Consider the following 24,137-nt stretch of genomic DNA (forward strand, 5'->3'; position numbering starts at 1 on the left):
TTTATTTTTTTAAGGTACAGTATGTTCTTTTTAAAAAGGCTGTAAGTTGTTCTAAGACAAAATTTTATATGGACAAAATATTTTTAAGTTATCCTGTTAAATAGATAGTGCAATTACTAGATACCCTCCCCATCTTTTATAGTGAGGAATATATCTAATGACTCAGACCTCTGTGGTAAATATTAACAGTTAAGCATGACATTAGAAACACAGGGTTACTGAAAGGTTATAGTAAAAATAAATGTATCCCTAGAGGTCCCATTGCTCGGTCCTTGCTCCTGCCAACATAGCAGTTTGAAAGCACGTCAACATGCAGATGTTGGTTAAAGATTTAAGAAATGTGTTCCCAAATGTATGTTTAGGTTAAAAGTGTGTCCTAGGTCTGAAGAAAGTTGAAGACATCTGTATTAAACAGTCATGCCTCCCGTCAAAGAATCCTGGGAACTGTCTTAGAATTTCCTAGGAAGAGGGACTTGATTTTTAAACCACTTATTGACTTATTTGGTCTTACAGGGTTTTTTTTTTTTTATAAAAATAAATAAATTCACGCATTTAGATAGATATAGATATTGTATGTGCTGCTTTTTTGTAGAATACTTGAATACGTTCGTGGTATTAAGCAGTATATAAATATATAGATTTTTAAAAATAAAAAATAAACCCTTAAAATGAGCCATAAAACAACAATTAAACTATAGACACAGGAGGTAACAATAACAATAACAACAACCATATTTAAAATTTCCTGAGAGTGTATTTTTAAAAGAATAACTAAGAAGGTGGCCATGGAAACTTCCTGGAGGATCATATTCCATAACTATGATGCAACCATTGAAAAGGCCCTGCCTCTGGCACTTGTCAACCTAATCTCTTTTATTGTCAGGCAAGAGATAACCATATTGCTAGGGGTGTAGGTGATCTTTCAGGCAATGTGGTTCCAAGCTATTTAGGGCAAGTGTGGGGAACATTTGGCCCTCTAGATGTTGCTGAACTAAATTTCCCATCAGCCTCAGCAAGTATGGCCGATGGCCATGGATGATGGGAGTTGCAGTTTATCAACATTTGAAAGGCAAAAGGTCCCCACCACCACCACATCTGATTCGGGGCTGGAGCGGCCAAAACCTTCACTTTATGTCTGGAAACAAATAGGCAGCCAATGTAAACAGTACAGAATAGTGCTGCCACATTCTTTACCAATTGAAGTTTCCAAACCATTTTTGAAGGCAGAACACATTACCGTAATCTAGTCTGGATATAATATGTTACTGAAACAAAGGCTGCTTTCTCCAGGAAGTGTTCCAGCAGGCAAACAACTATGATTAATCATTTTGAATCAAAATCTATTGGGGCTTCTAAAACACCATGGGGGCCTCAATTTAAGATGCAGTTCTCCAGCCAAATTAACCAAATTTCCCCAGACTCTCCAAGTGTTCCTTTTTCCCAGGGACGTCCCTGATTTAGAGAAGCCATTCCAGTTTTTTATTTGATCCTGGAACGTCCTGCTTTTCCTTAGAATTTCCCTGTTTTCAGTGGAGAAATGTTGGAGGCTATGGAGGGAACACTCTGTGAAACTCACCTACAGGTGGTACCTAACACCACGGAAACTGGCACTGATACACCCAGGAACCTCACCAAGATGTTGAAGAGGCTGCACCTCCACAGGCACATATCTCCACATGTGGGGAATGCCCTAAAATCCAACCTTTCTGGGCAGCAGTCCTGGAAGAGATATGCAAAATAACTACACAGGTATTAGAACTCACCCCAGAACTGGCCCTACTGAACATCTTCCAAGATCATAATGGCCACTCACATTATAGAGAGCTTATAACCCACCTACTCTCAGCAGCCAGAAGCCTCATAGCCAGACACTGGAAAGACCTGTCAGAAGTAAACATGGACCAATGGTATCAAATTGTATGGGAAAAGGCCTTACTAGAAAAGCTAACCAATAAACTGAAACTGACACCAGGACAAATAGAAGAGAATGCCTTCACCCCAGTATGGCTCCCCTTTATCACATACACAGCCCAACAAGACAACAACAAGAATCTCCTGACAGCATACAAATCAACCTGGCTTACCTGACCCAACAAGCCCCCCCCCCCATGCAAACAAACGCCACCATGGCCAACCACAGACAACCAACCACACCCTGTCCCCAAATACCAAGGAAATGTAATAAACAAATAGAAAGAGAATCTACCCAGTTGACCCTGACACAAAACCCCACGTGTACACTTTGTTGTTATTTAGTTGTTTAGTCATGTCCGACTCTGCAAAAGAATATAAGCCTCACCACCTCACCCCTCCTCTCCCCCTCTTCTTCCCCAACCTTATACTGTACTCAACACTAATGTCTCATAACAAATGTAACTGATTTGTAAGAAAGACTGTTCAACCTGAAAAAAGAGACAAGGCATGTACTTTTGTAAACCAAGAAAATCTTTAATAAAAACATTTTTTTTTAAATGAACTGTTTGCTCAGAAGTAAGACCTAATTTATTCAACTGTACTTACTTCCAAGCAAGTGGATAGTAGGTTACAAGCTTAGAGCCTGAGCCTGTACAAATTTACCCAGAAGCAAATCCCACTGATTGCAATGGATCTTCCTTCCAAGAAAGTGTGCAGAGGTTTGCAGTTTCAGCCTATCTCTGAACAAAACCCAGAATTCAGGGTCCTTGGGTTGTATCCAATCTTTGTCATCCTCAGAGTAGACCCACTGAAATTAATGGGGAGCCACTGCAGAGAAAGCCTATTCTTGTATTGCCACCCTCTGAACCTCTCACACAGGAGGCACACAAAGAAGGGCCTCAGATGATGATCTCAGGGTCCAAGTTGGTTCATATGAGGATAGGTAGTCCTTGAGGTATTGCTGTCCTGAGCCATTTAAGTCTTTATAGGTCAAAAACAGCACTTTGAATTGCATCTGGGAACTAATTGGCAGCCAGTGCAGTCAGACCAAGATCGATGAAATATGCTCAAACCATCTTGCCCCAGTGAGCAACCAAGCCGCTGAACTCTGTACCAAATGAAGTTTCTCTAATCAAGAATACGCCCCAGCAGCAGTCATAAACTGTCTCTTGATATTTCCTTCTATATACTGTAGAGGAGGCAGACTGTGGGGGGTGGGGGGCAGGGGGCAGGGCGGGTTAGTATAGACATTCCTTTACTGGAAAAACTATATCATAATTTACACTTAGGAAAATTTGCTTTCTTATGATTCCAAACAAATGTAGCAATGTATGCACTGGCTTTACACAGACCACCCACACAAGAATAAATAAGTGATTTATTGTGAAACAGACAGTCTATTACTCATACTAATATCCCCACAGGCATGGTTAGTTTAACTATATATGCTTTGTAAATATACTGTGGCGTTTGGTGTTGATATTTCTTACTGTATCATTTATAGCTCAGTCGGTAGAGTGAGAGACTCTTAATCTCAAGGTTGTGGGTTCAGTCCCCACGTTGCGTAAAAAGATTTCTGCATTGCGGGGGGGTTAGACTAGATGACCCTTGTTGCCCCTTCCAACTCTACCGTTCTGTGGTTTTACAATAGCAAACCCCTCTATTCTACTTGTGGACTTCCCAGAGGCTTCTGGGTGGCTATGGTGGAAAACAAGATCCTGGGCTATAAAGGCCTTTGTTCTGATCTGTCAAGGCTCTTAGGTTCTTATCTGAATTCCTGTGCCCCTTCCTTGAATGTGGTGTGCCTGAAAATTATTCAAAAAGATTTTGGGTGCTCTAGATCAGATAAGGGAATAACACTTCTTTATAGGTTTTGCTTAGGCAAGGATTAGTGCTGTACCAAAATCAATTTTCCAGTTTCTGAAAAGTTGTTCTCCATCCTTCTTGGGAAACTTGAGGATTTCTTTAGAGTTTTAGTTCCTACCGGGCAGGGCTTCTTAGAATAGAATCATAGAATCATAGAGTTGGAAGAGACCACAAGGGCCATCGAGTCCAACCCCCTTTCCAGCTGGAACTCACTGGAACTCAATTCTGGCACCTCTCAGGTGGGCGCCATTGCTATTATAACAGAACAAGGGAGGCAGTCATGGTGAGTTCTGGCTCTCTCTTTTTCTAGAAAAATAGCACCGATGCCAGGTTTCAAGCATGCCTTATCATTGCAAGATGACTAAATGCAGTGGGTGTTTCCCATCAAACATTTCTCTGGCATTCTGCAGCTTCATAGACTAACCATGCTTCGTGGTTTCAAAAAGCCCCATGGGAGTAATAACCTCGTGATGCCTTCCCATGGGCTTTGATTGAAGTGTCGTCACCCAGGAAGGCTACAGAATGCAGAATGCAGACTATTTATGAGAAAATAGTCTCATAAATGTAGAATGAGAGGATGCTCACAACCATCTTTCACCCCATCTGCAAAAGGCACATCACAAATGATATACCCAACTCTTGAGGATTTCATTCTAATTTTCTCTTCCCCTTGGTAATTTTCTAATGCAATTTCTTTCTTTGTTAATAGATGGAAAATAGGGTTTAAAACAAACACACACAAGAGAGAAGAGGAGGAGGAGGAGGAAGAAGAAGAAGAAGAACCTTTCTCCACCGCTGTACTAAGTATTGTGCATTAATTAGTCTTATTTAGCAGCTTTCTTCTTGCCATTTCGGGGTGGTAAATATTTCTCAGATTGCACTTGCATAAGAACATAATAAGATAATACTGGATCAGGCCAATGACTCATCTAGTCCAGCATCCTGTCCCCACAGTGGCAAAACAGATGCCTGTGGGAAACCAGAAAGGACAACATGATCACAAGAGAACTCCAGCAACTGGTATTCAGAAGCATTGCTGTCTCTGACTGTGGAGGCAGAGCATAGCCACCAAGGCTAGTAGGTATTGAATTTGTCTTCCATGAATTTGTCTAATCCTCTTTTAAAGCTATCTGGGTTGGTGGCCGTCACTGCCTGCTGCTGGAGTGAGTTCCACTATGTTGTGTCCTGAATCTTCCAACACTCAGCTTCATTGGATGTCCACAAGTTCTAGTGTTGAAGAGAGAGGGAGAAAAACTTTTCTCAATCCACTTTCTCCATGCCATACATAATTTGAAAAGACCTTTCCCATGTTGCATCTGGGCAAGCTTCCAGGAACCATATGCCAGCAGTGGACAGAGCCAGAGGCAAAACTCAGTAGAGCAATGAATGCAAATTTTATATTTGTACAATATGTTAGTTTCTACACACATGCTCACACACCACTCTGTGGACTCAGCTAGTCAAAAAACAGCATTTTAAATGTGTTATAAACATGCAATGCCAGATGGAGATGTAGAGCACAAAACGACTTATTTATAGCCTTTTCCCCTGTGTGTAGATCCACCCTCTATACCAGATGCACTGATTTACATTATTTTAACAAGGCTGCACATGTTCTGTGGGAGAGCTGAGGAAGGGAGCAGCCACCATTATGGGCAACTAGTTCACCACCTCAGAATACCTTCCATGATGCCTGTTGTCTCCTCCTAGAACCCTTTGAAACATGTTAGTACAGTCGTACCTTGGAAGTCAAACAGCTTAGTTCCTGAACATTTTGGCTCCTGAATGTCGCAAACCCCAGAAGTGACTGTTCCGGTTTGCGAACTATTTTTGGAAGCCAAACGTCCAACGGGCCTTCTGTGGCTTCTGATTGGCTGCAGGAGCTTTGGTTTGCAAACATTTTGGAAGTCGAATGAGCTTCCGGAACAGATTCCGTTCGACTTCCAAGGTACGACTGTAATGAGGTTTCCCTAAAGTTTTAAAATACAGTGGTACCTCGGGTTAAGAACTTAATTCGTGTATGTAACTCGGGTTAAGAACTGAAGTGTATGTAACCCGAAGTACCACTGTAAGTTATGAATCCAGCCAGCAATGTATTTTTCTTGTTTGTTGATGTTTTCATGTTACATAGGGCCAGTGTGGTCCAGTCATTAGAGTGTCAGACTTGGACCTGTGAGCACAGCGTTCAAACTCCCACTTGGTCATGAAGCTCACTGAGTGTCCTTGGGCCAGGCACTGTTTCTCAGACTAAGGTTGTTGTGAGGATTAAAAAATGGGAAGGCAGAGAACCATGCATCCCACCTTGGTTTTATTGGAGAAAAAGGTGGGGTACACAGAAGTTTGGCCAGCCGCCCCATCCCCACCCCAGTTCATGGGCATTGCTATTCAAATGGTGTGCGTGCACTGCATCATGTGATAAATTATGCAGGGCTTGGCTTAACTGGCCTCCTCCAATATTTTATTCAATAAAACTCAGGAACCGATTCTAATAATGACAAGCTGTAGGGCCAGCTCAATACAGTGGTGCGTGTCCCGGGGGCATGGCGCACTGCCCACAGGGGCATGGTGTGCGTTCTGGGGGCATGATGGCACCCCACCGGGATCATGGTGCCGGGGGTGATGTGCTCTCCCTGCTCCCCTCTTCCTGTCAGGAGCTCATCCTACACTTGAGTAGGACCCTGGTAGAGACACATCCCCGACTGGCATGTTCTTTCCCTCCTGGTCGATCGTTCGGGAGCTTCAAAAGCTTTCTTCAGCCCAAACATCACAGCGACCAATGCCAACAGACACCGGCACACTTAGGGATCTGCAGAATCTTCGCAGCTTGCGTAACAGACCTCAGCAACTCAGCATTTTGGCTAATCTACTTTATTTACACATAAACACACACGGAGAACTGTAACATGGCTCCCTCTCTCTCTAGCATCAGACCCCAACAACAAAAAACAAAACAAAACAAAAGACAATAGTCCCACTTCGTGGAACACAGTAACACAAACATCCTGTCTCCATCACTTCCCAATCTGTGGAGTTAAAACATACACCGTCATGTGATAGACAAAAATCCCATGACTGCAATCACGGAGCAGGAATTCTAACACTTCCTCCACCAGTGGCTCAATACCTTCTGACACCTGAGGCAAGATGTATTACAACCCTGCCTCCTAATGCCCTTGCAAGGTAAGAGTAGACCAGCAGAGTCTTGGCAAAAAGGGAGCATTCCATGAGGTGGTGCTGCTGCTCTCCCTGGCTTCAGCTTTTGGTAAGTTGAGGAAGAGTTTGAAGCCACCGCCACCAAGGCCAAACCTGGATCTCGCGCCCCCTGTGGGATATGCCAAGCAAAGCGGGTCACCTCAGGTTGCCTTGTTGGTGCACCAACCATGCTAGGGTAGCAAGCTAGCTTGAAGGCCACAGGGCAAGCTACTTGGCACACCTTAAATTCTAGCCGCCTTCCACTCCTCAGAATTTGCTTCCTGAGGTAGCTGCCTCACTCTGCCTCATGGTGTGCTTTGTTCAGGGGCAGGAGGTCCCTGATGGAACTGGACTTTCAGCAAAGCTGATGGAAAAAACCCTGCTTTCCATCTCTCCTACTAAGATAGTCTGATGGATCAATGGTACATAGGGACAGAGGAAGCTGCCTTATACCAAGTCAGAATATCAGTCCATCTAGCTCAGTATTGTCTACACTGACTGACAGTGGCTCTCCAGGGTTTTAGGCAGGGGTCTTTCCCCAGCTCTACTTGAAGATGCTGGAGATTCAACCTGGGACCTTCTGCATGCAAGGCAGAGGCTTTCCCCCTAATATGTGGCATACGGGGGCAGTCATTCTTTTCTCTATACAGTTACCCAGGGAGGGGAAGTGTGTAGTAACATTGCCCTGGTTCTAGGAACTTTTTCTTCAAAAGTTTTCAACACGGATGGCAAGCGCTGCATTTTCTATCTATTGCAAGTGGTTAAAGGAAAGGGAAGGGAAAAGGGAATATGAAAAAGGAGAAAGGGGAAGGAAAGATTCAGGGATGCTTTCAGACCACCTCACAAGCAGTTGGAGCCTGGCTGGCTGAAAGAGCTCCAGCCAACAGATTAACTATTGTCTCAGTACTGTATATTGAACCCAAATCTGTTACGTGGTGTCAGAAGTGAAGGCCACACATATTACAGAGGTTAACTGTGCAGTCCTGGTACTCCTCAGATGCAAGTCCCAATGAAACCAGTGCAGCCTAAAGGTCAGCTTACACTGTTAGATTTTGCTGTAACTCCTTTACTTTTTTTTTAATGTACTTTTTCTGTCCATGATTTGGCCTGGGAGGGAGAGGGCACTGTTTTCTTTCTCTGGAAATTCTAGGTTTAAAATATTTTGTTCTGGGAAGGGATTAATTTCCCCATAACTGCCACTTTTCATTTCAAACACTGCTTGCAAAAAGCAGATGGCCAGTATCTCATATTTATTTTTAACTGTTTCTTCCTTTGCACTCAGGAAATCTTAATAATGACCCCTAAAACATCACTATTAGTCAGACCGAAGGGTGGGAGAGTGCAGTTTATAAAAGCAGGGGGATTATCATTACTTTTCTATTTTAAGTGGAAAGAACATGGGGGGCAGGTTTACATATGATTTATAGACTCAACAAAATACTTTCTCCTCTTTGAAAGAGTATCCATGTGAATGTATGAAAACCTGAAGATCAGGTAGTGGCAGTGCTTTTTATTAGGGGTAGCTCTGCTAGCTGCTATAGATTCTAAGAGAGGAGGAAGGGAGCTTTTGGGAACCATAAAAAAGGACAAAAAGCAGGGTTGGATTATATATATATATGGGGAAAGCAGGGTTTTAGGATAATATTAAAATAATAGTCTTATGGCCCTTCACTCTCATTTTCCTACTCATATTGAAATACTGCCCCTTAATGAGACCAAACTTAGATTAACAAAATGTTTAGGGGTATATGTACCCCTGTGTCCCCCCAGAAAAAAGCACTGGGTAGTGGGGATATGAATGAAAGAGTTATCCTGGAAAAAGCTGACAAGTCGGGTCCTGCAGGGTTCTGTCCTGGGCCTGTTGTTGTTCATCATCTTTATAAATGCCTTGGATGAAGGAACTGAGGATGAAGGAACTCATCAAAATTGCAGATGACACCAAACTAGGAGGGATAGCTAATGCTACAGAATACAGAATCAGGATTCAAGATGCCCTTAACAGATTGGAGAGCTAGGCCAAAACTAACAAAATGAATTTCAGTAGGGACAAATGTAAGGTTCTGCATTTAGGCAGGAATAACCAGCTGCACAAATATAAGATTGGGGACACTTGATTTACCCATAGTGCATGTGAAAAGAATCTAGGTTTTTTAATAGAACACAAGCTTAACATGAGTCAACAGTGTGAGCCAGCAGCAAAAAAAGCAAATGCATCAACAGAAGTATAGTGTCCTGATTAAGGGAAGCAATAGTACCACTCTTTTCTGCCTTGCTCAGACCCCTGGATCCTTTTCACATGCACTAGTGGCACATCCATGGCTAGGGTGACCAGTTGACCCATGACTGGAAGGAAGTAATGCTTATTCACCAGCTTGTAGGATGACTTCTGCCTCACTCATGAAGCATCGTCAATATGAAGAAGAAGAGGAGGAGGAGGAAGAGGAAGAGGAGGGTTTTGGGTTTGATATTCCGCTTTATCACTACCCTAAGGAGTCTTAAAGTAGCTAACATTTTCCTTTCCCTTCCTCCCCCACAACAAACACTCTGTGAGGTAAATGAGGCTGAGAGACTTCAGAGAAGTGTGACTAGCCCAATGTCACCCAGCAGCTGCATGTGGAGGAGCAGGGAAGTGAACCCGGTTCACCAGATTATGAGTCTACCACTCTTAACCACTACACCACAGGGTGGGAAGAGGGATGGTCCAGTCCAACATCTGTGGGGTGTAAAGTTTTCCCATACCTGACTTAAGGGGACGATTCCAATTTAATTAACTGTACCTGAATATGACAAACCTCTATGTGAGTCTATTATTCTGTCTGAGGAAGGGTCATAACTTATTGGTAGTGCATTTGCTCTGCATGCGGAATGTCCCATGTCCCTATGTCTCCTAATAGGTTTCTGCCTTTGTATCCTGCAGCTGCTTAAAAGTGTTTTATTGCAGGTGTTTTATTTCAGGGGTGGTGAAACTCTGGCCTTGTGGGGGGGGGGGATGTCAATTTGGCCAGCAAGCCTTTTACAGTGGTACCTCAGGTTAAGAACTTAATTCATTCTGGAGGTCCGTTCTTAACCTGAAACTGTTCTTAACCTGAAGCACCACTTTAGCTAATGGGGCCTCCCGCTTCTGCTGCCGCAGCGCCGCTGTGTGATTTCTGTTCTCATCCTAAAGCAAAGTTCTTAACCCAATGTACTATTTCTGGGTTAGCGGAGTCTGTGACCTGAAGCCATCTGTACCCTAAGGTACCACTGTATTTTTATACCACATCCACCTGCCAATCAGCCAACATCACTCCAATGGACAGGGGAGCCAAATTTGATGCTGTTGGGAACAAATACATACAGCCAAAGCAGCAGGATTTAACCCCCACTCATTCGCTGAGGTTCAAAGAGCAGCAAGGGCTGTTTGAAAGCTCTTTTGCAAGCAGCCCCATACAGCTCTTTAAATCTCTGAAAATCTGAGATTCAAGGAGCAGCGCTGGGATATTTTCAAAGGGATTTTCAAAAAGCCCTGTGATGCACTTCAAAATCACAGCAGTTGGGGCTTCCAAGCACAGCATCACCTGAAATCACTGTAATTAACAGCCCTCTGGGGTGGCAAGATAAGCATGTGGCCCACCAACCAGCAAAGTTTCCTCACCCATCATATTAGATTGGTGTGTGGATAATTTGGATGGGTAAGTGGAGCATGTCAATCTCAGAGAATTGGTGTTTCTGGACTGATTGCTGTTTTAAAGGGTCAAATAAAATATATAGTTTTCTGTTACATGTCTAGTGAAGACTGGAAGATAGATTATTATTATCATCATCATCCCCATCATTTTATTATTGCCCTGATTTATTAGCTCTTCCCAACCCTGGCGCCTCAGTACTTCCTTCTGGACAGCACTACCAATTAGTGCTTTTGCTCCTTAGCCCACAGCCTGACATCAATATCCTCCCGAGTCCATTATGCAGAGGTTTTTTTCCTCCCCTCTGGCCTCTGCTAATTGAATTGCACAATTGCAAAGTCTGAAGATGGAAAAGAAAAGGCTACCTAAACCAAGTCCCTTCTAAGAGATGTTTCGTCCCCATGGTCATGTTTCAAGCAATATCTTTGAGAATCTAATAAGATCTTTATACATGGTGGCTTAGTCCACTCCACAGGGAGGTGAGGAACCTTTTTAGCTCCATAGACAAGATTTGTGACTTGATGTCACAATAATGTCAGATTATTTGGCATTTTGACGATCCAAAGTTGGGACTCCAAAACACCTCGCGGGCAACACAGTGCTACTAAAATGGAACAAACAAAAACATTTTATTTTAGCAGGGGTTTCAGTGTAAACCACCTTGTGATCAGGAAGGGCGTTGCTCATCAGCTGGTTAGTGGGAGGTTAAATTCTGCTGCACACACAGCCAACAGGAAAATTGAACCCCACCCTGTCCCCCAGCTGATGTCAACTGCCCATCAGAGTGATATCAGCTGATTGACAGGTGGGTGTGGTTTTGGAAAATGACCTCAGGGCCCAATTGGGACCCCTGGCAAGTTCAAGATTAGCTTGCAGGCTGAAGGCTGCCACCACTGCCTTAGCAGAAAGCATTTCTGCTCATACAAGAAAGCAAGGTATTGAATTGCTCTCAGTCTCTCCTATGCACTTATGCCTCCCACCTCTGGGACAGTCTGGGATGTAATGAAGCACCTAGGGATGGAGGTGATGGGTGAAAATTGGATGCTTTGCTTGGCACAATTGGAAGCACTTTCTGCTAGTACAAATTTGCCACTGGAGACAACCCACTTGTTCGAAACCATGGGTCACTTGTACTCTTCCTCCCTTGCATGCCACTACTGCTCCACTCTATTTAGATCTTTAAAAAGGAGGCACGTTAGTTGACCAAGTCCGCCATTGTTGCCACCAGGTAATTGCCCAAGCACTTAAGAAGAGACACCACTTACCTATGAAGTTTACATTTTGTATTACGGTATTTTAATATTTTGTTGGAAGCCACCCAGAGTGCCCAGCCAGATGGGCAGGGTATAAATAATTTATTATTATTATTATTATTATTATTATTATTATTATTATTATTATTACTACTACTACTATTATTACAGGCCACCTCCTCACCCTATAACTGGTCATCTGCTAGACCAAAGGACACTCCTAATACTTTCCTGGCTTCTCCCTTCCCCTGAATAGATGTTTGATAGTAGCCAGGCAAGCACTCCTCTTCCACCTCTTGCCTTCTTGCCAGGTTCAACCCTGCCTCAGTTCCTGGAAGGATGAAGGTGAATGGAATGGGGTCCAGGTGGGATATGTGGGTTCATCAGGAACTTGGGCACCATGTCCTTGAGGATGAATAAGCTGGGCTGCTGTATGGTGAAAGCAGATTCTTCAGGGCCCCTAGTTGTACCAGAGGTCTTTGCAGGTCCCACAACTCTTCCTCTGTTGAGGGGAGCTTCCAGTCTCTTCCTATTATCTGGTGGGATTCATCTCATACAGGCAAATTCAGGATGCACAATTGTTGTTGATTGGGATGTTTTGCACAAAATACCTGTGTCCTCAAAGGATCAGGCTTTTTGCAATAAGAGAAGTGAAGAGAAAATGCATTGTAAAGAGTGGGATAGCACCTGCTGTGAAAAAATGTTATCTAATCTGCTTGCCCCTTCATGGATCACTGCCTTGCCGTGGTGAAGGGGCTTGAATAACTCGGAGAAGCTATGAGCTATGCCGTGCAGGGCCACCCAAGATGGACAGGTCATAGTGGAGAGTTTTGACCAAACGTGATCCACCTGGAGCAGGAACTGGCAAGCCACTCCAGTATCCCTGCCAAGAAAACTCCATGGACAAAGACAAAAGGCATATAAAAGTTATGACGCTGGAAGATGAGCCCCTCAGGTCGGAAGGTGTCCAACATGCTACTGAGGAAGAGCGGACAAGTACAAGTAGATTCAGAGCTGATGAAGCGGCTGGGCCAAAGCCGAAAGGACGCTCAGTTGCGGATATGCCTGGAAGCGAAAGGAAAGTCCAATGCTGTAAAGAAAAATATTGCATAGGAACCTGGAATGTAAGAACCATGAACCTTGGTAAGTTGGATGTGGTCAAAAATGAGATGGCAAGAATAAATATTGACATCCTGGGCATCAGTGAACTAAAATGGACGGGAATGGGCGAATTCAGTTCGGCTGACCATCATATCTACTACTGTGGGCAAGAATCCCGTAAGAGACATCACCTTGCCAACAAAGGTCCGTATAGTTAAAGCCATGGTTTTCCCAGTAGTGATGTATGGAAGTGAGAGCTGAACCATAAAGAAGCCTGATCGCTGAAGAATTGATGCTTTTGAATTATGGTGCTGGAGGAGACTATTGAGATTCCTATGGACTGCAAGAAGATCAAACACATCCATTCTTAAGGAAATTAGCCCTGAGTGCTCACTGGAAGGACAGATCGTGAAGCTGAGGCTCCAATACTTTGGCCACCTCATGAGAAGAGAAGACTCCCTGGAAAAGACCCTGATGTTGGGAAAGATTGAGGGCACAAGGAGAAGGGGATGACAGAGGACGAGATGGTTGGACAGTGTTCTCGAAGCTACAAACATGAGTCTGACCAAACTGCGGGAGACAGTGGAAGACAGAAGTGCCTGGCGTGCTCTGGTCCATGGGGTCACGAAGAGTCGGACCCGACTAAACAACAACAAATCTGCTTGCAAACAAACCAGGGGAAATGCTCAATAAACTGTCTGGAAGTGGTCATAGACGCGATCTAATGTTTGCACTAGATCCTGACAGTTGGTGGGGCTTGTGAATTTCATTAAGTGTCCCTCTACCTCCCCCTCCCATAATCTGAGTTCTGAAATGCTCCACTCATCACAGCACAGAGAATATAAACACACCTTTCTGTTATAACATTCCCTGTACGTGTACCGGTAATTATCTTAGTTATGTTGAAGAGTCTAGCCATGAATATCTCTGTGAGAGCTACGTTCTCTTTCTGATTTAACTGACCTTGTTTTTAGGCTAAGATGCTTGGGAATACAATTCTTTTGATCTTCTTTTAGCTTATTTTCTCTGAACTTGAATCACTCTTCCTCTAAATTCCCTCCAACAGCACTGTCGCCTCACGTCTGACTAACTCCAGTGAGAAACTTTTAGCTCTCTTCTTTCCATTCAGAATTGCCAACTGCTTTAAGGGCCAAGTAACAGACAATTATTCCACCACAGTCCTTTTTTAGTCAAGTAGAAGAGACTAAGGCAGATGGCTGTCACCATCCCTAGCTTGTTTATAGAACCATGGTTGATCCAATGGGCTTGTTAAAAATAACTGTTAATATCTCAGATAGTGTGCTCTTCAGCTTCACTGAATCTAGTCCTGTATTCTCAATTATTCAAGAGTGATTTTTCAAGTAATTCTCCAATGTAATGATTCAGTGACCCCAGCTTAGACTGTTCTCATTATCTACTGTAAATAGCACCTGCAACAATTTACAAAATTGCATATTAGTTCCTCTATAGCAACTCCTCAACCTGGTGCCTTCCAGATGTTTTAGACTATAACTCCCATCTTCCCCAGCCATTGGAAATCCTGGTTTAGGCTGATGGGAGTTGGGTGTCCAACGATATCCGAAGGGCATTTTTGGCTCCCCTTCATTTTTAGAAACAAGCAAACACATTAAAAAATGCCAGCTGCTGTTTCTTACATACTCTTTCAAGCACTTCTGTCTGTCTATCCTTCACTTGCCCATTCTAGGGACATTCCACAGCTATTAAGAAACTTTATTGCTTTGTAATGCTGCAGAGGGTTGGGCTAGATATCCACTGGGGTCACTTCCAACTCTGCAATTCTATGATTTTATTACTCCAGACCAGCCTTCTCAACTCTGGGTCCCCATGTTTCCTTGTACTACAGCACCCACAATCCCTGACCACTGGCCTTGCTGGCTCAGAATGATGGGAGTTGTGATTGCAGTCCGACAACATCTAGCAAACCAAGGTTAAGAAAGGCTGCTCTAAACAGTCATTAGATTAGGCAAAACTTCAACAACCATTTCCTCTCAAAGAAGGTCTGGTCCCCAGAAGAGTTCTAAATAGCTTACAACTATTGCTGAGAATGATGGGAAAAGAATGTAAACAAATGTAATGAGGTCATTCATCATTCACTATTTACACATTACAAAAGTATATTTCCATGGCTGATAGGTGTTTTTCCACCCATAGCTGCTTTAAAAAGCTGCTCCAGCTAAATATTACTGTACCAGTATTACCAAGACAAAGGGCAGTATTTGCTTCTTCATATGCTCCCAGCTACATGTCTAGTTCTATGGAAATAGTAATTGTTTCCATTTCTGAGCTTCTTTTAGGCTGCTCAGATACACAAGTTAAAGACACACACATCTAAGGTCCTCTGCTTAAGGGTCAGCTTGTCCTTGCTAGTTTTTCTTTAACAAATAGCCTGTGTGTGTGCATGCATGTGCACGCACACACAAACCAGAATGGCCAGAGGGAGGGGCTTTAATCCTTTGGCCCCAGTGTGCTCCTGATTGCAATGGCCGTTTGTCCTACTTTATAGAGCACAGTCCTCTGTTTCATTGCTTTATATATAATTTATTTTTGCATTTTCAATTTTACATACAATAAGCAAAAGAAAAATAAACAAACACAATAAAAACATGAATTCCCCTTTGTGGATCCTCATATAATGATTTCCCCTACAAAGCCTTAGAAATAGTGCAGAACAAATTCCTCAGGAAAGTGCTATTGCTCCCCAATGGGACCCCAGCTGCTCTTCTCTGCATGGAAGTGGATGCGACAACAATACAGGCTAGAACTGACTATCTGTGTCTAAACTATGTGAAAAGATGTCAGTCTCTCTTGGGGGAGAGATTCCCCACCATGTCCCACATAAAACAGGAACAGACCAAATGTTGGAAGGATGGCATCCAACGTCTCTTGACCCAATATCATTTACAAGATCTTCAGGTGATCATGAAGATGAATAAGAGGCACTTCAGAGATTGTCTCTTCAGGTCCGATGCAGAAAGGGATTTAACCACGATTGCCTATATGAAAAGTTCACCATGGTTCCCACTTATCAAAACGGAACACATCCGAGCTAGTTATCTGACAAAGCTCCCATTTGCTGTACTAAGAATCACTTTTACAGAATTACGATTCCAATTGATGCCCTCGGAGGTGGTGGATGGTCGGTATGGCAAAATTCAGTACAAGGAGAGACTTTGCCTGTGTGGGCAACCTTGTGTAGAGGACCTGTACCACTATTTACTGCAATGCCCACTATATATAGAACCAAGAGACTGATTTATAAAACCCCTACTTATGAATGGAACACACTCAAACAGGGTGGAAAGGGTGAAATGGCTGCTGAGTGATACTGATGACTTTGTACCTTATAAAGTAGCACTATATGTGTTGGCAGCCAAGACGATCAAGAGAAAAGAACTAGATAAAATAGCGGTCAATTGCAAAGGTGATTCGGACATTTAAGCCGGCATATTCTACCTGTGAACCCCCTGCTATTCTATCATATGCAACAAATAACTTTTAGGAGGCGCAATCATGGTTTATTGTATTTGCAGTGTCTGATGTTTTTTATGGTTTTTATTGTTATTGTTGCTTTTCCTTTTGTTCCCTTTGTGAATGTTGCCATGGCCTTTGGCTAGTGCGATAAAGTTTATGATGATGATGATGATGATGATGATGATGATGATGATATAATGATTTCCCTTTGCATCTCTTCTGTAACTCTGTTGTTATAAATCCTTTGCCAATCCATAATTCAATTTTGTACTACATGTTTTCTGTCAAACCTACCAATGAATGTAAGTGTTTACAATATTTTTTTGAATAAATTATGAACTTTCTCCATTCTTTATTAAAATCTGCCTCTTCCTGGTTTCTAATTCTTCCTGTAAGTTTTGCCATTTCAGCATAGTTCATCAATTTTATCTGCTACTCTTCCTTGGTTTGAATTGTGCCTTCTTTCCATCTCTGGGAAGATGGGAGAATCTGGGCAGCCGAGGTTGCGTACATAAATAGTTTCATCTGAACCTTTGGGATCTCTGCGCCTAGAATTCCCGAAAGAAAAGCTTCTGGTTTCTTAGGAAAAGTTATTTTCAGCATTCCCCCCCCCCCGCCAATTCTTTATATATCATTTTTCAGAAATCCTCTTATCACCTTACATGACCACCACATAGGATAAAAGGTGCCCTATTTCTCTTTACATTTCCAGCACGTTTTAGACTTTGATTTATACAATTTAGCTAATTTACTAGGAGTTAAATACCAATGGTACATCATTTTCATATAATTTTTTTTCAAAGAGTAACATGCTGTAAAGTTTTAAACCTGTTGTCCAAAACCTCTCCCATGCTGCAAATTCAATATTATAACCAAAGTCCTCCACCCAGTGAATCATTACCAATTTGATCTGTTCTTCTTTTGTTTACCAGTCTAATAAAAGTTTATACCTTTTAGAAATTAACTTAGTTTTATATTTTCTAACAACTATTTTTCAAAAGAAAAAAAACCTTTCTTTTTTGTCTGGCTTAAACACTTCATTACATTGGTAATATTGCAGCCAGTCAGTCCTCTGTTTCAAGGCATATTCTGTTTCAGTCTTCAGAAACATGGTGGCCCCAGACTACAACTCCCATTGGTTGTACTGGCTGAAGCTAATGGGAGTTTCTGAAGGTTGCTCAGTTTGGAGGGCTGTCTGGTTCAAGTCTGGAATCAACCAGAAGGGAAAGGAGGTGGGACCTTGTAGTTGGCAGAAAGTGAGGAGGAATTAAAGAACCTCTTAATGAGGGTGAAAGGGGAGAGCATAAAATATGGTCTGAAGCTCAACATAAAAAAACGAGGATCATGGCCACTGGTCCCATCACCTCCTGGCAAATAGAAGGGGAAGAAATAGATGCAGTGGGAGATTTTACTTTCTTGGGCTCCATGATCACTGCAGATGGTGACAGCAGTGACGAAATTAAAAGACACCTGCTTCTTGGGAGAAAAGCAATGACAAACCTAGACAGCATCTTAAAAAGCAGAGACATCACCTTGCCAACAAAGGTCCGTATAGTTAAAGCTATGGTTTTCCCAGTAGGGTTGTTTGGAAGTGAGAGTTGGACCATAAAGAAGGCTGATCACCAAAGAATTGATGCTTTTGAATTATGGTGCTGAAGGAGACTCCTATGGACTGCAAGAAGATGAAACCTATCCATTCCTAAGGAAATTAGCCCTGAGTGCTCACTGGAAGGACAGATCCTGAAGCTGAGGCTCCAATATTTTGGCCACCTCATGAGAAGAGAAGACTCCCTGGAAAAGACCCTGATGTTGGGAAAGATTGAGGGCACAAGGAGAAGGGGACGACAGAGGACGAAATGGTTGGACAGTGTTCTCAAAGCTACCAACATGAGTTTGACCAAACTGTGGGAGACAGTGGAAGACAGGAGTGCCTGGCGTGCTCTGGTCCATGGGGTCATGAAGAGTCGGACATGACTAAATGACTAAACAACAACAACAACAGTTAGCAGACAGAGTTCCCCCACTATGCTGAGATGTATTTCTTATATTTCTATTTAAATTATAGTAATGATTTCTAAATTTGCATCAATGCATATAAGCTATCATAAGCAAATATGTGTCCTGGGCAGCAGACTGAGCAGGCCCTCTGCCCCATACATTTTAAGTGATATCATACCACTTTAAACAGTCATGACTTTCCCCCGAAAGAATCCTGGGAGCTATAGTTTGCTAAGGGTGCTGGGTGTGGTTAGAAAAACCCCTTTCCCCACACAGACCAGAGTTCCCTTTGAAGAGGGATTGACTGTTAAGCTGCTCTGGGAATTGTAGTTCTTTGATGGAAATGGGGTCTTCTGACAACTCTCAGTGCCCTTAACAGCCTACAGTTCCAACGATGCTTCATGGGATTCTTTAAAGGGGTATTATATTGCTTAAAATATATAGTGCAGATGGAGCCTAAGGCACAGACTGCCCCCCCCCACCCCAGTGAGATGTGTTATATTTCTATTTAAATGAAAGTAATTATACTAAATTTGCAACTATACAGAAGATCAGCATAAGCTATTTTTATGCAAATATCCTCCTTTGTCCTCCTCTTTTGGGGGAAGGGGTAATACATTCTATGTTTTAGTGATGCATAAGTGACTGCCCTGATTGGAACATATATTCACACACACAGGCCCAAGTCCCCTATTTGCAGTAGGAGGCAAGCTACCAATGAAGAAGGCAAGTTCATACCCTCCAACGTTTCTCGATAAAAATAGGTATGTCCCATTCCATAATGATAATTTTACTATTTATACCCCACACATCTTAGTGGGTTGCCCCAGTCAACCTGGGCAGCTTCCAACATCTATAAAAACATAATAAAACAGTAAACATATTAAAAAAAAAAAAACAATTCCCTCTACAGGATTGCCTTCAGATGGCTTGAGGATCAGGTAACTCCATAACCTCCAACATTATGCCAATGAAAATAGGGACATCCTAAGGAAAAGTGGGACATTCTGGAATCAAATAAGATACTGGGATGGCTTCTCTAAATCAGGGATGTCCCTGGAAAATAGGGACACTTGGATGGTCTGCAAGTGCAAGAGGTAAAACCACAGGTTGTTTAAGAAAAACAACTAATGAGAGACAAATGTGGGTTGCATATACACCATAATTTAAAGCATATTCACCTCCCAAAAAGAATGCTGGGAACTGTAAGGCAAAGGTAAAGGTAAAGGACCCCTGGATGGTTAAGTCCAGTCAAAGGTGACTATGGGGTTGTGGAGCTCATCTCGCTTCAGGCTGAGGGAGCCAGCATTTGATCACAGGCAGCTTTCCGGGTCATGTGACCAGCATGACTAAACCACTTCTGACACAACGAAACACGGTGATGAGTGCCAGAGTGCACGGAAATGCTGTTTGTCTTCCCGCCACAGTGGTACCTATTTATCTACTCACACTGGTATGCTTCTGAACTGCTAGGTTGGCAGGAACTGGGACAGAACAACGGGAGCTCACCCCTTTGCACGGATTCAAACCGCCAACCTTCCAAAGAGATTCAGTGGTTTAGACCACAGCGCCACCTGCTCTACCACTTACATAACTATGACTCCAAACACTCTTAGAAAACTACAGTTCCCTAATTCTTTTTTTTGGGGGGGGGGGGGGTAAAATGTATGGCGTGTACACAGCCTATGCGATGAGTTTTCCTTTTTGCTTCCAAACACCCCTCAAAAGATCTATGCAGCAGCAAATTTTTGCAAATGAATGTATTTCCTATCACCCCAAACTTCTCCAAATGTAAAGGAGTGATTAAAACATCCAGCTCTGGAAACCCCATGGCAACACCCACATTTCCCTTGATGAGCTGTAATTTCTTTTTGCCCTAAGGCTGTGCAGAGGAATTGCAGGTACGGATGATTCCTGCTTCTTGGCAGATGATGACTAGGTGTATTTCCAAGAAATTCAAATTAAAGCTTCAATCATGCCACAGGCAAAATGAAGTCAGACCCTTTGTTTCTTGCTGGTGCTGACCTGGTTTCAAGAAAAATCTAAGCTGTAAAGATCTAAGACTTGCCACAAATCTTTTTTCAGGGATCTTGCAGGGATCTAACATTTTGCGAATATTGGGCAGGCAAATGTTGTCCTCATCTACAAAAAAGGGGGGGGCGGAGAAGACCCAGATAACTACTGACTGGTGAGCTTGACATTGATACCAGGAAAGGTCCTAGAACACATCATTCAACAGCCGGTCTGTGAACACATAGAAAAGGATGTTGTGATTATTAAAACACAGCATGGGTTTCTCAAAAATCTCATTTCTTTTTTCTTTTTATGAAGTTACACTCTTGGTGGATTAGGAGAATGCTGTGGACATAGTGTGTATCTTGATTTCAGTAAGGCTTCTGACAAAAGTCCCCCACGATATTCTTGTAAGGAAGCTGGTGAAATGTGGGTTGAACGAGGTAACTGTTGCTGGTTGACTGACTGGACCCAAAGAGTACTCATTAATGGTTCCTTGTCATCCTGGGGGGAAAGTGACAAGTAGGGTCATGCAGGGTTCTGTCCTGAGCCCATTGTTCAACATCTTTATAAATGACTTGGATGAAGGAATTGAGGGGATGCTCGTCAAATTTGCAGATGACACCAAACTTGGAGGGGTAGCAATGCCTCAGAAGACAGAATTGGTATTCAAAATGACTTTAACAGATTGGAGAACTGGCCCAAACTAACAAAATGAATTTCAATAGGGACAAATGTAAGGTTCTGCACTTAGACAGGAAGACCCAGCTGCATGTTCTATGAACATGGAGTCAAGATTTTAACACATTAACTTGGAGTAGAAGCAGGAAGGAAGCAAAGACTAGAACACAATCTACATGACAGGTAATTATTGAAGAAGGAATCAGCAAGGGGTGAATAGTTTGCTTTTCTGTCTATCCCTCCTAATTGGTCCAGGTAACTTATTGCAAGCATTTTTCAACACCCAAAACTACTCCTACACTCTAGCCACAACATAATGCATTTGTCTCCTCTTGGCTCCAGGGTGCAAGAAACAGGTTCAGAATACTTAACTTCAATGTTCACTTACATAGGTAAGTGTAAAGGGACCCCTGACTGTTAAGTCCAGTCACGGACGACTCTGGGGTTGTGGCGCTCATCTTGCTTTACAGGCCGAGGGAGCCGGCGTACAGCTTCTGGGTCATGTGGCCAGCATGACTAAGCTGCTTCTGGTGAAACCAGAGCAGCACACGGAAATGCCATTTACCTTCCCACTGGAGCATATATATTCATATATCGTCCAAAACCAGTTTGAAGTCCATATTGTACTGTTTCGTGGTTTTTGACCTGGCAATATGTCACAAATCATTATGTGCATTGGGGCTGGGCAATATATCATCCAAAACTGGTTTCAAGTCCATATCATGTTATTAGTTGCATAATTTCTGAACTGTCAATATATTGCAAATCATGATGTGTGTTTGTGTGCTATGCAAAAATCACAATGTGGGAAAAACCATGAAGCCCACCAATGCATCTACATAGCTCCATCCTTATTTGACATTGTGATATATCAGTATATTACGATGTTTAGGTGGTGATATATCAAGTTGAAAACCAGCTCCATCCTTATTTCAGACATCGTGACATAGCAGCATATCACGATGTTTAGCAGGTGATATATCACAAAGTTGAAAATCAGATATCGCCCAGCCCTACTGTTTGCATGGATGGAAAGATGTGTGGGTGCGTCCAAAAAACTATTGATTTCTGGGGGGTTAGAATACAGACTCTTGTGTGATTGTCACATGCATTGCTCTGCCTGGTTCTTGTGTCTGGCCACTCCCACCACTGACATATGACCCCTACCCCATCCCAGGAGGTTGCTTACTGGGGATTGTATCCCTCCAGCATGCCTCAGTCCAAGACTCTGACCACTTTCGCTTGGATCTCTCCATGGCCAGAAATAGCTGTGCATGAGCTGCTACCGACTGCAGCCACTTAGGAACATCAGAATTCCTTATGGGATAACAGAAGCAAAGGAGCTGACTGCTTTCACTGTGACAGTTAGCCTTTCTGCACATAATTCCTTGGAGTTGTGCCTTCTCTGAACTTGTAAGGCAAATAGACTTGGAATACAATTATAGTCCCACAGAAAATGTTGGAGGACATGGGTTGGGGTCAAAGCTGAACATGTCAGGGATAGAGGAAAATGATTACATTTTAACTGAGAGCTTATCCTCTTGAAAGGGATCAGGGGGGAAAGTAGTTATGTTCTAATTAAGAGTTTACCCTTCCACTGGGGATAAAAGGACAGCTGTAGAGGTGACAGATTAGGAAAAGATATGGTATTGTACAGGAGAGCTGGAGAGATATATTTTCAGTCTGAGAACCACAATACCACACAGACAACTTTATTGGGATCACATGTCAGTTGTGGGCAGGGACTAAATTAGAATGCGGGCTAGAAACAGGTGTGACTATAAGCACCAGCCCCTATGCTGCACCAACAAACACAAAACAAGCCCTCTGCAGCACCACAAATCCAACTCAATGGTGTAACGTTGGCAAGTGTCAATCGCTTCTGCTACCTGGGCAGTTATCTTTCCACAAGGGCTGACATTGATACTGAAATCCAGCATTGCCTGAGTTCTGTGAGTGCAGCTTTTTCCTAATTGAAGTGCAGAGTGTTTGAGGACTGGGACATTCGCAAGGAAATCGAAATACTTGTTACAAAGCTATTGTATCACCAACCTTACTGTATGCTTGTGAAACATCATCTCCAACTTCTTGAAAGATTCCATCAACGGTGTCTCTGAAAATTTTACACATCACTTGGGAAGACAGGCGAACTAATGCCAGTGTACTAGAAGAAGCAAAGATCACTAGTGTTGAAGCAATGACTTCGTTGATCATGTTGTTCAGATGCCTGATTATCATCTTCAAAAGCAACTACTCTATTTATTTTGAACTTAAAAATGGAAAGCGTAATGCTGGTGGTCAACAAAAGAGGTTTAAAAACTGTCTCAAGGCAAATCTTTAAAAATGTAGTTTAAACACGGACAACTGGAAAACACTTGCCTGCGAGCACTCCAATTGGAGAACAGCTTTTACCAAAGGTGTCATGGACTTTGAAGATGCTCAAACTCAGGACGAAAGGGAGAAACGTGCTAAGAAGAAGGCCTGCTTAGCAAATCCTTACCTTGATCAACTCCCACCCGGAAACCTATGTCTCCACTGTGGAAGGACGTGTGGATCCAGAATTGGCCTTCACAGTCACTTATGGACTCACTGTTAAGACCGTGTTCATGGAAGACAATCTTACCTGGTTTTGAGTGATTTCCAAAGAAGAAGAAGACATGCAATTATTATCCCACACTTCCCATTTCATTTTCCCCATCATTTTTCTTACTGCAAAAAAAGATTTGGCAAGAGTGCCAAGTCAACTTTAATTGCACGACTTGAATTCTGTGGAATTGAATCCTGTTCAAAAATAGAAACTTACTGAAAGTGCTCTATGCAACCTCTGTAGTGTTAAGAACACTAATCAAAATAAACAATGCCTGCAAAAGAACAATGGCTTGATGAGAACAATAATCTTCTAGGCCTCAGATGAGCAAGATGTGGTTTGAAGAGAAGCTGGGGTCAGAATGACAGGGCTCCT

General features: G+C 42.7%; 1 long non-coding RNA gene across 1 annotated transcript; it reads right to left on the minus strand.

Moving 5' to 3' along the window:
- Positions 1-1,690: 1,690 nt before the first annotated feature.
- Positions 1,691-23,747, minus strand: LOC309334116. The gene is made up of 3 exons (XR_014152891.1): positions 23,676-23,747; positions 1,837-1,881; positions 1,691-1,741 (listed from the first exon to the last, which is right to left on the minus strand). It is a non-coding gene; the product is annotated as an uncharacterized lncRNA (long non-coding RNA).
- Between the last annotated feature and the right edge of the window lie 390 nt (positions 23,748-24,137).

This window comes from Podarcis erhardii (genome assembly GCF_964252035.2).
Source record: "Podarcis erhardii genome assembly, chromosome: Z".
Taxonomy (NCBI): domain Eukaryota; kingdom Metazoa; phylum Chordata; class Lepidosauria; order Squamata; family Lacertidae; genus Podarcis; species Podarcis erhardii.